The following is a 16,475-nucleotide window of genomic DNA, read 5'->3' as shown; positions in this document are numbered from 1 at the left end:
TTTTCCTAATGTGTGGATAGCTTTGAGGATTCTGCTCATGCTGCTGGTCGCAGTCGTGAGTGGTGAGCACAGCTTTTCAAAGTTCAGGCTCATTAAAACATATCTTTGAACAATGATGGCTGACAAGACACTGACATTGCTTGCTATTTTATTGCTTGAAAATGCCATTGACCAGTCTTTGGATCTCTCTGACTCTATGCTTTTTGAGGGCAAATGTGCGAAAAGTAATCTTTTGAACTAAAGGACTAGGGTTAACATTCTAAGGCTGTCACCTACTGTAACACTATTTAATACTGGTCCACCCAATGTTGGTGAACAGTTCAATTTATCGATGTTAGTACATTTCAGTTATTCTTAAAATTAAAAAGTTTCTGTAAGCTTAGACTCTTAGAGGAAATGAATTTTTTTATTTGCTTATATATGGCATGAATAAATACAGATTCACAGATCCTAGTGTGCAAATTTATCATCTTCTATGACAGAGATGAATCACACATGCAAATCATGCATCAAAGTCATGAAATGGGCTACAAATGCAATAAAAAACGTATTCAAAAGTTTAACCAAATGGGAGGGAGTGCTGAAGACGCTCCTCACCTGGGCTGCCATTTGACTAGGGCCAGCCCTGGGAGCATCCTGGCACCATTATACTGTTCCCAGGGCCAGCTCCAGCTTTTTTGCCGCCCCAAGCGGCGGAAAAAAAAACCAAAATGATTGAGCTGCCGCCAAAGTGCCACCGAAGTAGAAGGGAGGGAACGGAAGACCCACCGCCAAATTACCACCGAAGACTCGGACATGCTGCCCCAATAACTGATGGCGTGCCGCCCCTTTCTACTGGCTGCCCCAGGCATCTGCTTCCTTCGCTGGTGCCTGGAGCCGGCCCTGACTGTTCCATAGTTAAGACTGAAATCAAACTTTTCCATACAGTGACTCAGCCTCAGAGGTACATTTATTTAGGTTTTTAAAATAGTTTAATGCAATCCTACCACCCCATTAGATCAAAGTGGTATTGGCTCTGATCTTGCAAACACTTTACTCAGGGGAGTAGTCACATTGACTCACAACACAACATTGGGGACTGTTTGCACAAGTAACGGTAAGTGTAAGACAGGAGCCATAGAATATTTCTGATTTTCCATGCATTTTGTGCACACTTGAACAACATCCCAGAAATATCTCTTTTTTGCTGACCACAATGTCCTGAAGAGTGTAGACTAAGCTATTTGTTCACCAGAGCAGCTATGTTATTGATGGTTGTAAAACCACCTACGATGCTGTGCATGCATAATCCAGTAAACTGTTTTCATTAACTGCTTTCAGTATTCGTATCATGGGTAATATCAAAATAGCCCAGCAAGGGACTTATACAAACAACACTTTAAAAAGATATTGGACTATATTGTGCCCTCCTTTATACTCATGCAACCCATTTCAGTCAATCCAGTGGCAAGGGTATAAATGAGTGCAGAATGCTGAGGAATGGGGGGATCTCAGCGAAGACAGTGGTATATACTGTGCTCTTTTGGATCCCAAATAGATTTTGGACATGAAGTACCAAACTTTTAAAAAATATTGCAAAATTTAAATGTATTTGATTAAGTTGTTCCAGCAATAGACAGGTCTGGCAAATAATATTAACATCCAAATAGTTAATGAACTTTAAAAATAAATATTTGACGGCTCATATCATGCAAGGAACAGAGTGTGATTTTCTTACTCACATGGAGGAGCATTTATTCATGTTCAGTAGGACTCCTCATGTGAGTAACTGCTCACCAATGTGAGGAAGGGGTCATGATATGGAAATTAGAGGACCTCTTAATTTCATGTAATTCATCTCTTTGTCAATACAGGATTGTCCCCTTGGGTATAATATGTATTTTTTTCCAGACTTATTTACTAAGGCCCTAAGAGATGGACCTACTCCGCCCAGTCTTACCAAACACATTCTCAGAACATTTTCTTAATATTTCGCCTGAGTTATTCTTTTCTTAATTTCATCCTCATCATTCCTAGTTACTCCTCAAACCAGGCCCTAAGTAATTAATCTCTTTTAAAAATATGTATGGCTATGTCCTCCCCTGAGTTAACCTGTAGTCAGCCAGTGAGAGGTCTGTGTTTCGTATCAGTTCTCATTAACTTCCAGCTGTGTACTTAAAAGCATTTAAAAATTTAAGAAAAGGTTCATCTTAATTCATTTGAATGTATAAAGTTTACTTATGTCAGTGATGCATTTCAGCTTCTCATATCACACCTAAAGTGTAAAGCTCTTACATCATTAGGATAGCAAAAACAATCAGCTTCCCTTCCCTGTTCTGCCCTCCTGAGAACATATTATTAAGGCAACATCCCAAGAACGTGTAATATGTCAATGTTATGTGATGACAGCAGTATTGTTTTGTAGTTAGATGGGAAATTACATTTAAATGATCTCAGAGCACTTTACACTCATTAAACTTCAGGTGATCCAGTGATGTAAGTAAATGAGATTATTCCCATTTAACAGATATCATTATCACTATAATATATACTTTTGTAACTCAGAGGACATCTGCTTTGCCTTACCCAAAGCACAAAGTAGGTCACTGCACACTCATGACCCTAACAGCATAGTACATTACACTGTTTAAAATAGAGTTTATTTTTTCTTTTATTTTCTAATTTATAAAGTATCCACTACAATGTTTCTGAGTGCTAGTGACAGCACAGGTACCCTACCTGGCCAAGGGGATGAAGTGATTACTTTTCCTCCCTTTCAAGGGGATTTACTATTTGCCACACACCAAAGGAATTGCACAAGATGTTAGCTCTCACACCCTTATTAAAAAAGTAAGCTTGAACAAAAAGGCTTGGGCCACAGGAAGAAGAGGAGGTTACTCACGTGTGCAGTAACTGACGTTCTTCGAGAGGTGTCCCTGTGGGTGCTCCACTGTAGGTGTTGCTGCACCCCTGCGCCGTTGTTAGGAGATTTTTACAGCAGTACCCATATCGGCTACACATGCACGGAGCCTGCCTCACACACCAGTCTTGTCTTAATAGTGCGCATGCGCGGCCAAACTCCTCAGTTCATTCTCTACAACGGAGGCCACCCCAGCTCTGAAGTAGAGGGGAGGAGGATGGGGAGTGGAGCACCCACAGGGACACGCATCTTGAGGAACGTCAGTTTCTGCACAGGTGAGTAACCTTCTCTTCTTCTTCGAGAGATGTCCCTATGGGTGCTTCAATGTAGGTGACTGAAAAGCTGTATCTCTCAAGGAGGTAGGGACTTTGGATCTGGAAGGAATGCAGTAGATAGAACAGCTCTGCCCACATGCGTATTGGTGATGAGTCCCTGTGTAAGAGCATAATGTTTTGCAAACGTATTTTCAAAAGCCCAAATGGCAGCTCTGGAAATGTTCTTAAAGAGGGACGTTATGTAGAAAGGCCACTGAGGCTGCCATGGATCTGGTGCAGTGAGTCCTGATAAAGGCAGGAGTCATCATCTTCTGTAGTTGATAACAGAGACAAATGCAACTCGAGATCCAGTTGGAAAGTCAGTGGTTAGAGATAAATGAGCCCTTAAAGCATTCTGCAATGGGGACAAATAGCTTGTCGGAACGCCTAAAGGTTTTAGTCCTATCGAAGTAGAAGGACAAAGCCCTGCGCACATCCAAAGTGTGCATCGTAGATTCAAAGGAATTTACATGTGGTTTTGGAAAAGGTAGGGAGATGGATAGGCTCACTGACATGGAAAGAAGAGTGCACCTTCAGCAAATTTCGGGGAGTAAGCGTAGGGGGATTTTGTCCTTAAAAATATGGTGTATGGCGGATCTGCCATGAGTGCTGCAATTTCTTCTGTGCGTCTCGCAGAGGCAATCGCTACCAGAAATGCAGTTTTCATAGAAAGATGTAGGAGGGAACATGTGGCTAATGGTTCAAATGGTTTTGGGTTAGGCATGTTCAGACTAAGGGAGGTCCCAAGATGGATTAGGCAGTTTGATGTCTGGGTATAGGGTTTGGGGTTCCTTAAGGAATCGCTTAGTAATCGGATAAGCAAAGATAGTCCTATCATCGATGGCATCATAGAACATTGTAATTGCAGCCAAGTGGAGTTTGATGGGACTCAGGGAGAGTCCAGAGAATTTAATCCCTAACAGATAGTCGAGGATTAGCGGGAGAGGCACGGAAAAAAGGAACGGTGTTTGTGACAGCCCACCAGTGTGTAAATCTTGTCCAGTTATAAAGGCAGGTGGTGCATGTAGAATTTGTTGTGCTATGAAGGAGTACATTTTGAACATGCTCCAAGCAAGTTTGCTTGGCATGAGAGAACCATGAAGGAGCCAAACCTTGAGGTGTGACATGGTTAAATTGGAGTGGAGTAGTAGACCCTGTTGTTGGGACAAGATATTCGGGCGGAGAGTAGTGGGATGGGTGTAGAAAGCGACATCCTGGTAAGGAAAGGGTATCATGCCTGTCTGGGCCATGTGGGGCTATCATTATGACCCTGGCTTGGTGTGTTCATATTTTGATCAATAATTTGTGTATGAGTGGTATCGGGGAAATGCATAAATTAGGTAGGTGTTTCATGGGAACATGAACGCATCCCTCGAGGAGTGTTTGCCTAGTCCTGCTCTGGAACAAAATCTTGGGCATTTCTTGTTTGTTGCAGTTGCAAAAAGGTCTGTGGTTGGATATCCCCTTGTGTGGAATATGTCTAGTACTATATCCTCGTTTAGTTCCCATTCATGGTCTATGGGAAATCTTCTGCTGAAGTCGTTGCAGTGGTATTGAGAGAGCCAGGTAAGTATGCAGCTGATATTTAGACACTGTGTCTGAGACACCAGTTCCATCGTTTCATCGCTTCTGTACAAAGGGAGTGGGATCACACCCCCACCCCTTGCCTGTTCACATAGAACATCCAGGCAATGTTGTTGGTCATTATCCTGACATGTTGGTTATGTATGAAGGGGAGAAATTCTAGGCAGGCACTGCGTATTGCTCAGAGGTCTAGACGTTGATGTGAAGGGACATCTAAGCAGGAGACGAAAGCCCCTAGGCAGTGTATTGGGGCATGTGTACTCCCTATGCCATAAGGGATGTGTCTGTAGTTAAGACAACCGATGGGACATCCTGTAGAAAGGGGACCCTGGAGCAAAGTTTGTGAGGCAATATCCACTAGTGGAAGGAGTCCTAGACTCTGGGAGGTATGTATAAAAGTTTGTTCAGACCATGGACATTCGGTCTGTAGACAGTGGAATCCAGCTTTGGAAACACCTCATGAAGAGGCAAGCGTTCCTGACTACAAAAGTGCAAGAGGCCATGTGGCCTCGGAGTTGTAGGCAAGCTTTTGCAGCCACTTGTGGACTGTTGCACAGCTTGGGAACAAACAGGTTGATAGTGTTAAAAAGATGGAGTGGGAGAGATGCTCTTCTTTTGCGTGAGTCAAAATGTTCTCCTTTGAACTCCAGTTTTTGGGTGGGAGTGAGTGAAGATTTTCTTTGTTCATTCGCAGGCCAAGAGCATGGAAAAATTGGACTGTCCATTGTGTGGATTGAATGGCTTCTTGGAGGGTCCTGGCTTTGAAAAGGCAGTTGTTGAGGTAAGTAAAAACTATGATTCTCTGCCTTCTGAGATGAGCTGTTATGACTGTGAGGAGTTTGGAAAAGACACGAGGCGCAGTCGAGAGGCCAAAAGGTAGGACCCCGTACTGGTAGTGTTGTGAGCCCAAAACAAAGAGAATAAAACATCTGTGGGCAGGATACATGGTCACAGGAACATAAGCATCCTGCAGGTCGAGGGCTGAAAACCCAATCTCCCTGCTCCAGTGCTGGAATTATGGTTGCAAGAGTCACCTTTTTTATTTTATTTTAATCAATTTATTGAGGCATCTGAGGTCGAGAATAGATCACCATACCCCAGTTTTCTTTTGTGTTAAAAAGTAATGGGAGTAGAACCCTTTTCCTCTGTGTTGGTCAAGCGCTGGTTGTACTGCTCCTAATTGGAGGAGGTGATGCACCTCTTGGTGGAGCAGTTGTTCGTGAGAGGGGTCCCTGAAAAGGGATGGGGGGAGGGGAAAATGGGCACTGAAGTAGGGATGATGTTTTCTGTCGGTCACATCTTCAGATTTGCTTATTAGTGGGAGGGGGTTGACATGGAGCCAATGAATTGGTGTGGCGACGTTGATATCTTGGTCACTGACATTGTTGTTCATATGGTCTATGACTTTGTTGCGTATACATTGGTAGCATGGATGTTGATAAGGTTGGTTTCTATATTGTCTCCTCCTAGTTGCAAGGGTTTGGATACTGAGAGACCGTAATGTCGCTCTCGAGTCCTTCATGGAGTGAAGCACATCGTTGATGTTACTGGCAAATAGTTTTTCACCATCAAAAGGGAGATCTTCTATGGTATTCTGAATCCCGCAAGGAAAAGAAGACGATGAAAACCATGAAGCTCGACACAGTGGACCTCACAGCTTTGTTAGCAACATCAAGCACAGCTTGTAGTGCGGTACGGGAGATGATTTCTCCGTCAGAGACTATGGCTTTAAACTTATGGTTTTTTGCCCCCTGGAATGTCATCAATATAGGCCATGAGTTTCTCATAATTTCTGTGGTCATATTTTGCCAGAACAGCCACATAATTAGAGATCCGGAATTGTAATGTGAACGAAGTATACACTTTACAACCAAGCAGGTCCAGCCTTTTACTGTCTTTATCAGTTGGGGTAGATTTGGGAACTGGTGTTTGTTCTTTTGGTTAGCTACCTCTACTACCAATGAGTTTGGCTCTGCGTGACTAAAAAGGAACTCAGACCCTTTGGAAGGAATAAAATATTTCCAGTTAGCTTGCTTACAGGTAGGTGTGCTAGTAGCCAGTGTCTGCCATATGTTTTTGGCATGGTTCATAATGGCTGGATTTATAGGTAAGGCAATCTTGGATGTGGAGGAAGGTTGCAGGATGTCAGTCAACTCATGTTGGTTTTCAGAAAACTTCCTCCAGATTAATCCTCAACTCATTGGCGACTCTTTTGAAGAGGTCTTGAAATTTTAAAAAGTCATCTGACAGTGTTGGTGGGGGAGGCAGTATAGCCTCATCCTGTTTGGATACGGGCTCCACAAGAGTTGGGGAAGCATGTGTAGTGTGTTCTTCAAAGTGAGGAGTAACAGCTTGTTGTTGTGTCTCATTCGTAGCCGTATGCACTGGTGGTGGCGAGGTGGCATTGCTCCTATTTTTGGCATCTTGGGGATCATAGTGGAATCGTTTATATGGTGCCCATGGACCCCGTACTGCCACTGACTGTGGAAGGGCATAGGTGGGGCCATCCACGGGTTTGTATACCAGGGAGGGAGGTCTTTGATGAACGAAGACCTAGATTTTCTGCGACCAGTGCTGATTTGGCTCTGTGACTGGGAGAACTGGTATGATGAAAAGTCTCCCTGCACTATGGCTTCCTCATCACTACAAAAGTGAGATACAGCTGGAGACAGGTGTCCGGACCGCATGCAAACGTCCAGAGAAAAATAAGTGTCAAGTAGAGGTAACTGTAGGTTAGGTGACACCGGTAGGTCCGGGGAATGAATCAACTGCAGTGCCGGAGAGCCTGTGTGAGAGAAACTCTCCATTAGGAGTGCCTGTGGTGCTGAAAGGTCGTTCGGCACCGATGTTCTCTGCACCGTAGTGCTCAATGCATGCAAGAGAACTAGATAAATTCATGGTGTATAAATCCATTAATGGCTATTAGCCAGGATGGGCAAGGAATGATGTCCCTAGCCTCTGTTTGTCAGAGGGTGGAGATGGATGGCAGGAGAGAGATCACTTGATCATTACCTGTTAGGCTCACTCCCTCTGGGGCACCTGGCATTGGCCACTGTCGGTGGACAGGATACTGGGCTGGATAGATCTTTGGTCTGACCCAGTATGGCCATTCTTATGTTCTTATGTCGGTGGTGCCTGGAAGGTAAGCGCAGCGTGGGTCTGTTCCAGCAAAGTCCTCTCTGCTGTCACCGTGTCCATTGCGGTGCCGAACGGTGCCATGAGAGAGGCAGGCAACTGGAAGCCTGAAGCCTCAGCACCGGGAGCTTGCACTGTTGCTTCAGCCACAGGCCGGATTAGCGCAATGCCAGGGGAACCAGCACATCAAAGGTGCTGAGCCGAGAGAAGGTCTGTATAGAAGAAATAGACCTGCTCGGTGACCTTTTTGCTTGCAATGTTTCCCTTCTGGGTGAGGGAGGCGGGCGTTTCCTCTTTTGTCCTTTTTTTTCCTTTTTGTCCTTTTTGGAAGCGGGAGGGCTGCAGTTCACTGAGGAGCCTGTACCTGGGTCAGAAGCAGGTCTGAATGACTTCTACCCAAGAATCATTTTCAGGTGGAGTTCTCTGTCTTTACGTGCCCTGGATTTTAATTTGGAACAATGGGCACATTTTTGAGGAATGAGGGACTCCCCCAGGCATTTTATACACTGGAAGTGGCCATCCGAGATAGAGATGGCATCCCTGCACGTAGTGCACTGCTTAAATCCTGGGGAGCCAGGCATATTAACGTCGGCTGGAGGCTGAGAGGAACAAGCGGGAATTAATTTTTATTTTTTTTTAAGGGATGAACTTATCTAGTAACTAGAGTGCTAAACTAAGTGAAAAAAAGGATGTAGAATGGGTAAGAGAAAAAGTTTTAACGAGTCTGCTGTAGGTCTGACTCTGGCCGGGGATGGTAGAGAAGGAACTGAGGAGTTTGGCCGCGCATGCGCATTATTAAGACAAAACCGGTATGTGAGGCAGGCTCTGTGCATGCGCGGCCAATACGGGTACTGCTGTAAAAATCTCCAAACAACGGCGCAGGGGCGCAGCAACACCTACAGTAGAACACCCACAGGGACACCTCTCGAAGAAGAATTGTAAATGTTGGGGGAAGAGGTGGGGCCACACTCCGCCTAGATCCCAGCTCAGCCCTGGTCTACACTACGGGGTTGGGTTGAATTTAGCTGCATTAGGTCGATTTTAAAATGAATGCGTCTACACAACCAACCCTGTTCCGGCGACCTAGAGGGCTCTTAAAATCGACTTCTGTACTCCTCCCTCGTGAGGAGACTAGCGCTAAAATCGACCTTGCTGGGTCGAATTTGGGGTAGGGCAGAGGCAATTTGACGGTATTAGCCTCCGGGAGCTATCCCAGAGTGCTCCAATGTGACCGCTCTAGACAGCACTTTCAACCCCGATGCACTAGCCAGGTACACAGGAAAAGCCCTGGGAAATTTTGAATTTCATTTCCTGTTTGGTCAGCGTGGTGAGCTCAGCAGCACAGGTGACCATGCAGTCCTCCCAGAATTGCAAACAAGCTCCAGCATGGACCGAAAGGGAGACACTGCTGTATGGGGAGAAGAATCTGTGCAGGCCGAACTCTGATCAAAAAGAAGAAATGCTAATATATATGCCAAAATCGCACAGGGCATGGTGGAGGGAGGCTACAACAGGGACACACAGCAGTGTTACGTGAAAGTCAAGGAGCTCAGGCAAGCCTACCAAAAGACAAACGGTTGCTCTGGGTCAGAGCCCCATACATGCCTCTTCTATGATCAGTTGCCTGGCATTCTAGGGGGGACCCTACAACTACCCCACCACTGTCCGTGGACACCTGCAAGGGGGGGAGTCTAACGCAACAGGAAGAAGGATTTTGCGGATGAGGAAGAGGAGGAGGAGGAGGAGGAGGACAATGAGCAGCAGGCAAGTGGTGAATCCGTTCTCCTCAGCAGCCCGGACCTTTTCATCACCCTGGAGCCAATACCCTCCCAAGGCAGGATTCCCGACCCTGAAGCCAGAGAAGTACACATTTGGTGAGTACACATTTGTAACTACAGTACAGGGTTTAAAAGCAATAGTGTTTAATGTTTGATTTGCCCTGAAGAACTGGGATGCATTTGCGGCCAGTACAGCTACTGGAAAAGTCTGTTAATGTGTCTGGGGATGGAGCGAGAATCGTCCAGGGACATCTCCATGAAGCTCTCCTGGAGGTACTCTGAAAGTCTTTGCAGAAGGTTTCTGGGGAGGGCTGTCTTATTTCGTCCTCCATGGTAGGACACTTTACCATGCCAAGCCAGTAGCAAGTAGTCTGGAATCACTGCAGCACAAAGCATGGCAGCGAATGGTCCTGGGTTTTAGTCACATTCAAGCAACATTGGTCTTTATTTTTCTGTGTTAGCCTCAGTAGAGTGATATCATTCATGGTCACCTGGTTGAAATAGGGGAATTTTTGTAAGGGAACAGTAAAAGGACCCCGTTCATGCTGGGTTGTTTGTGCTTGGCTAAAAGGGATCATCCCAGAGAATAGCCACGCGGTGGGGTGCGGGGAGGTGTGTGCTGCACATCCACCTGAAAACCGCAGCCCCTCCTTTTAAATGTGAAACCCAGCCGGCATTGCTTGCTATGGGAAAGGATGGTGCTGCAGTTTGAAACCATTCCCACATGTTATGAAGGCGTAAGAAGCCAACCCTGCATACCAAAAGGCTGCCTGGAAACTGAATTCTGTTGCCCAGCCATGTGTGATGTGTCACCATACCGGCAGGTGCTCAATAGAAAAGGCAAAATGCAACCTTGTATCTAAAGCACATGTGCTGTCTGCTGTGAATTGCTTGATTCACTGTAAAAGAGTCTCTCCCTTTTGTTCTCAGAAATGTATAATCTTAAATTTTACTCTCCCTTTTTATCTCCCCCCAGGTGCAAATGTTTCTATGCTTCCCCTCTCATCTCTGTCCCTGAGGTTATCGCAGATTAGAAGGCGAAAAAAACGCACTCGCAATGACATGTTTTCTGAATTTATGCAGTCCTCACGCACTGATAGGGCACAGCTTAATGCATGGAGGCATTCAGTGGCAGAGGCCAAGAAAGCATTAAGTGAGCGCAAAGAGCAGAGGCAGGAGGAGATGCTGAGGCTGATGGGGGAGCAAATGGATATGATGAAGCATCTGCTGGAGCTGCAGGAAAGCCAACAAAAGCATAGACCCCCACTGCATCCATTGTATAACCGCCTGCCCTCCTCCCCAAGTTCGATTTCCTTCTCACCTAGACACCCAAGAACACCCAGGGGGAGGCTCCAGGCACCCAGCCACTCCACTCCAGAGGATGGCCCAAGCAACGGGAAGGCTGGCATTCAGTAAGTTTTGATTTGTAGTGTGGCTACAATAAGCAATGTGGCCTTGTCCTTCCCTCCTCCCACATCCCACCCCACCCGGGCTACCTTGTCAGTTATCTCACTTTTTCTTTAATTAATAAAGAAAGAATGGATGGTTTCAAAACAATAGTGACTTTATTTCCTTTGCCAGCTGTGATCAAAGGGGGGAGGGTGGTTGGCTTACAGGGAATTAAAATTCACAGGGGGCAGGTTTGCAGCAAGGAGAAACACACACAACTGTCACACTGTAGCTTGGCGAGTCATGAAACTGGTTTTCAAAGCCTCTCTGATGCGCAGAGTGCCTAGCTGTGCTCTTCTAATTGTCCTGGTGTCTGGCTGCTCAAAATCGGCCACCAGGCGATTTGCCTCAACCTCCCACCCCGCCATAAACATCTCCCCCTTACTCTCACAGATATTATGGAGCACACAGCAAGCAGCAATAACAATGGGAATGTTGGTTGCACTGAGGTCTAACCTAGTCAGCAAACAGTGCCAGCGAGCTTTTAAACATCCAAAGGCACATTCTACCCCCATTCTGCACTTGCTCAGCCTATAGTTGAACTGCTCCTTACTACTGTCCAGGCTGCCTGTGCATGGCTTCATGAGCCTTGGGAGCAAGGGGTAGACTGGGTCCCCAAGGATAACTACTGGCATTTCAACATCCCCAATGATAATTTTCTGGTCTGGGAAGTAAGTCCCTTCTTGCAACTGCTTGAACAGCCCGAAGTTCCTAAAGATGCGAGTGTCATGCACCTTTCCCGGCCATCCCAGGTTGATGTCGGTGAAAGTCCTTTGTGATCCACCAGTGCTTGCAGCACCATTGAGAAGTACCCTTTGCAGTTTATGTACTGGTTGGCAAGGTGGTCAAGTGCCAAGATAGGGATATGTGTTCCATCTATCACCCCACCACAGTTAGGGAACCCCATTGCAGCAAAGCCATCCAGTATGACCTGCACATTTCCCAGAGTCACTACCCTTGATAGCAGAATGTCAGTGATTGCATTGGCTACTTGGATCACAGCAGTCCCCACAGTAGCTTTGCCCACTCCCGACTGACTGGTAGCAGTCAGGCATTGCAAGCTTCCACAGGGCTATTGCCACTCACCTCTTAACTGTCAGGGCAGCTCTCAGCTTAGTATTCCTGTGCTTCAGGGCAGGAGAAAGCAACTCACAAAGTTCAAGGAAAGTGGTCTTATGCATGTGAAAGTTTCGCAGCCTCTGTGAATCATCCCATACCTGCAACACTATGCGGTCCCACCAGTCTGTGCTTGTTTGCTGGGCCCAAAATTGGCATTCCACTGTATCAACCAGCCCCACTGCCGCCGTGATGTCCCAATTGCCACAGCCCGTGCTTTCAGGAATGTCTGTGTCCATGTCCTCATCACAATCATCCTCGTGCTGGCGTCTCTTAGCCCAGTTCTGCACATACTCCAGGATAATGCGCAAGGTGTTTACAATGCTCACAACAGCAGTGGTGAGCTGAGCTGTGGTATGACGGGTAACCCAGGAAAAAAGGCACAAAACTATTGTTTGCCATTGCTTTCAAGGAGGAAGGGAGGGAGGGGCGACTGACGACATGTGCCCAAAACCACCCTCGACAATGTTTTTGCCCCATCAGGCACTGGGAGCTTAACCCGGAACTCCAATGGACAGCAGAGACTGTGCGAACTGTGGGGTATCTACCCACAGTGCACTGCTCCGTAAGGCGATGCTAGCCACGGTATTCAGGACACACTCCGCTGACTTAATGCACTTAGTGGGGACATACACAATCAACTGTATAAAATCAATTTCTAAAAATTTACTTCCATAAAATCGACCTAATTTCGTAGTGTAGACATACCCTGAGATGATCTTGCCTGTGGGACTGGGTGCTGAATAGCATGGCGTGGAAGAGACCTGAATGTAAATTGACTGTTTTCTGTAGTTTTATGTAGAGAGTCAGGGACGGTTTTTGCTTGGGGTTGAAATTTAAAAACTCTTACATGCTGCAATGTATGACATTGCACTCTATATGATTTTATGAAAATATGCTAATGAGTGTGAATATAATGTAACTGGAGTATGCTTCATGCAAAAGGTCTCTTGTAAGGTATCATTACAAAGCGTATAATCTATTGAGTGTGGTCATCCAATTTGTATAAATGTATCATTCTTGTATCTGAAACTAGACGTATGAAATATAACTCTGAAGTCCTATTGTGTGGGCCATTAATGATAGCTTGGAATCTTGATGGCTCCTATTAACCAGGACAATTAGTTGTAAATGACTCTGTTTACTTGTAAGTCTTCCTGTATATGTGTGTGCTGGCAAGTGGGTAATGAAGTCTTACTGTGACATGTGATCATGTCACCTGAACTAGAATCCATCTTTAACCTGGTGCTTTTCCACTGAGAAGGAGGAGTGGGAACCCAGAGAGGGGCAAAGGATTCCCGCCTTGTGCAAAAGATATATAAGGCAGTTGAACAGAATAAAGAGGGCTGCAATCATGAGAAATTCCCTAGCTACCACCTGAGCTGGAACAAGGACAGTACTAGGGGAAAGGATTGGGCCCAGACTAGAAAGGAGTCTACTCTGTGAAAGACGCTTATTGGAACATTTCTGAGGGTGGGGTTTCATCTGTAATCAGTTTCTTACTGTATTAGGCTTAGACTTGCATGTTTTTGTTTTATTTTGCTTGGTAATTTACTTTCTTCTGTCTGTTATTACTTGGAACCACTTAAATCCTACTTTTTATATTTAATAAAATCACTTTTTGCTTATTAATAAACCCAGAGCAAACAATTAACACTTGGGGGAGCAAACAGCTGTGCATATCTCTCTATCAGTGTTATAGAGGGTGAACAATTCATGAGTTTACCCTGTATAAGCTTTATACAAGTAAAACGGATTTATTTGGGGTTTCCATCCCATTGGGAACTGGGTGTCTGGGTGCTAGAGACAGCAGCACTTCTTAAGCTGTTTTCAGTTAAGTCTGCAGCTTGTGGGGGACATGGTTCAGACCTGAGTCTGTGTTGGAGCAGACTGGCATGTCTGGCTCAGCAAGACAGGCTGCTGGAGTCCTAAGCTGCCAGGGAAACGGGCTCAGAGGTAGTCTCAGCACATCAGGTGGCAGTCCCAAAGGGGGTCTCTGTGACTCAACACATCACACAATGGTTCTGTGCCTTAATGTCTGAACCCCAGTGAACGCACTGGGCCTACTGCACATGACACAGGGTGACCAGATGTCCCAATTTTATAGGGACAGTCCTGATATTTTGGGCTTTGTCTTATATAGGTGCCTATTACCCCTCACCCTCTGTCCCAATGTTTCACACTTGCAGTCTGCTCACCCTAACATGACACCAGAGTGGCATTTTAAAAAAAAAAAAATCCTATAGGTGAAGGTGAAAGTATTTGACATTGGCAGCCATAGAGCTCGAATAGCTACTACTATGGTTAGTTGAAAACCAAACTCAGCAGCAATAGAAACTCCTGCAACAACTGACAATTCACCAGCAGTAATTGACAGAGGGTGCCATCCTGTAACAGCAGATAATGGCAGTGCTGGAACTTCCTGTTCAGGCAACATCCCTGCCTTCAAGACACACTGGTGTAGTCCCCAGACTATCGCTGATGACAGCATCTCTGATCACAATGCTCCCTGAGGACAATCTGGAATCATTTCTTGCTACCTTTTTAGAAGGTGACCCTCAAGGGTATGTGCACTCATAGGGATGGGTTGCAGAGCGTTTTTTCATAGAAGCTCATTAAGACTAGAATTCCTTCCTACTCTTCATCAGCTGGAGCCGAAGCGTGGTGGGTTTTTTTTAGAGGAGAGACTTGTTAACTCTGAAATCTAGATGGAATATCTGCCCATGGTGTTGGGGGTCAGGTCTAGGCAGAGAGAACTAGATTGGGGTGTGGATGGACATTTGTGGTTGATCTGTCAGCTAAAACCACCTCCATGAATACAGCACTATAAGAATCATTGTGACTTTGACTCTTGATGTCGGAAATCCCACTGGATCCGTGGAAAGGCATACAAGAGGGCACCAGAACATTGCAGAAGGAATGTGTCCAGAAATGACCCTGGACACATAACTATCTCTGGAACTAAAGTTCTGGCATTGACATTGGTGGTGAACATGTCTATCACTGGGGTTCCCATACACAGGAATACTGTCTCTGTGGTAGACTTCCACAAGGATCACTCACCTGTGGCAATTGGCTCTCTGCTCAGGAAATCTGCCAAGTTGTTGCTGACACCTGGGAGGTAGAGAGCCATAGTTGTCTTATGTAGGTGGCACTATGTCAAGATGTTGATGGTTTCCTGGCAGAGAGGAGACAAGCATGGTTTAACTTAGTAAGTAACCTCAGTAAGGTTTAACTTAATTCAACCCAGTTTATTCTTAATTCTGTATATTTATTCACAGGGATATGCTAGAGAAACCATTGGAGAAATCAATAGAGCAACAAATGTTTGGATTCCATAGTATTTTGGTTGTATGTTGCCTGTTCTCTGCTATACTGCACCAGCCCTTTAGAAAGCATCACTCTACATTTTGTATTGGAAATCAGTAATCACATGCTACGAGGAGGCTCATCTTTCTGATGTGCCAACTCAGTGCAGTGGGAGACCGTTTGAAAGTGATGGTGTATTCCAAGTTGAATTTAAAAGAGATGATTATACTATTGATATTGAATAGGGGAGTGTGAAGGGACTAAAAATATCACTTTCAGATTTCTGTTTTCAAATGATTTGCTCACTAGAGCAGCAGTGGGATGAATTATTTTACATGTGAAGGAAAAATTTCCTCTTAATGATTTGTGAAAATAACATTTCCTTTTGTGCTATAAAGAATAGTGTTAGTGCAACTAGAGAGTTAACTGAACATCCAGAATATATAAGAACATTCACCTTTGAGGAAAAACACAGCACTTTCCTTTTTCAAGAAAAATAAAGACATGCAAATCCTCAATGTCCATTTTAAAATCTGAAAAACCTGAAGAAAGGTGCACTGTAAATATAGCAGTGGGTTTTCAGAACCAGGGGGTAGCTGGGTAAAAGAATCTTCAGGTGACCTTACACTCATTCACCAGCTGTAGCTGAGTTTCATGAGGCAGAGGAGTTGGCTAGAGAAAGAGCTCTTCTAGGCACCCTACCCTGCCATTTTTAGATCTCTGAATCTACTTATTTGTACTTCTAATTTAAAATGCCTGTCCCAGAGTCTAGGCTTTTGTTTGTTATGCAAGCCTTGCTCCTTTTCTTTTAACTAGTTCTCAGATAACAAGTGGCCATGTGTTAGGTCTGCTTGTGTGCTCAGGAGCTCAGAGGTGGTTCTAGAGACAGGG

This window comes from Chelonia mydas, chromosome 4 (genome assembly GCF_015237465.2).
Source record: "Chelonia mydas isolate rCheMyd1 chromosome 4, rCheMyd1.pri.v2, whole genome shotgun sequence".
In the NCBI taxonomy this organism is placed as follows: domain Eukaryota; kingdom Metazoa; phylum Chordata; order Testudines; family Cheloniidae; genus Chelonia; species Chelonia mydas.
The sequence above is the reverse complement of the archived record's forward strand: the minus strand, read 5'-3'. Positions refer to the sequence as shown.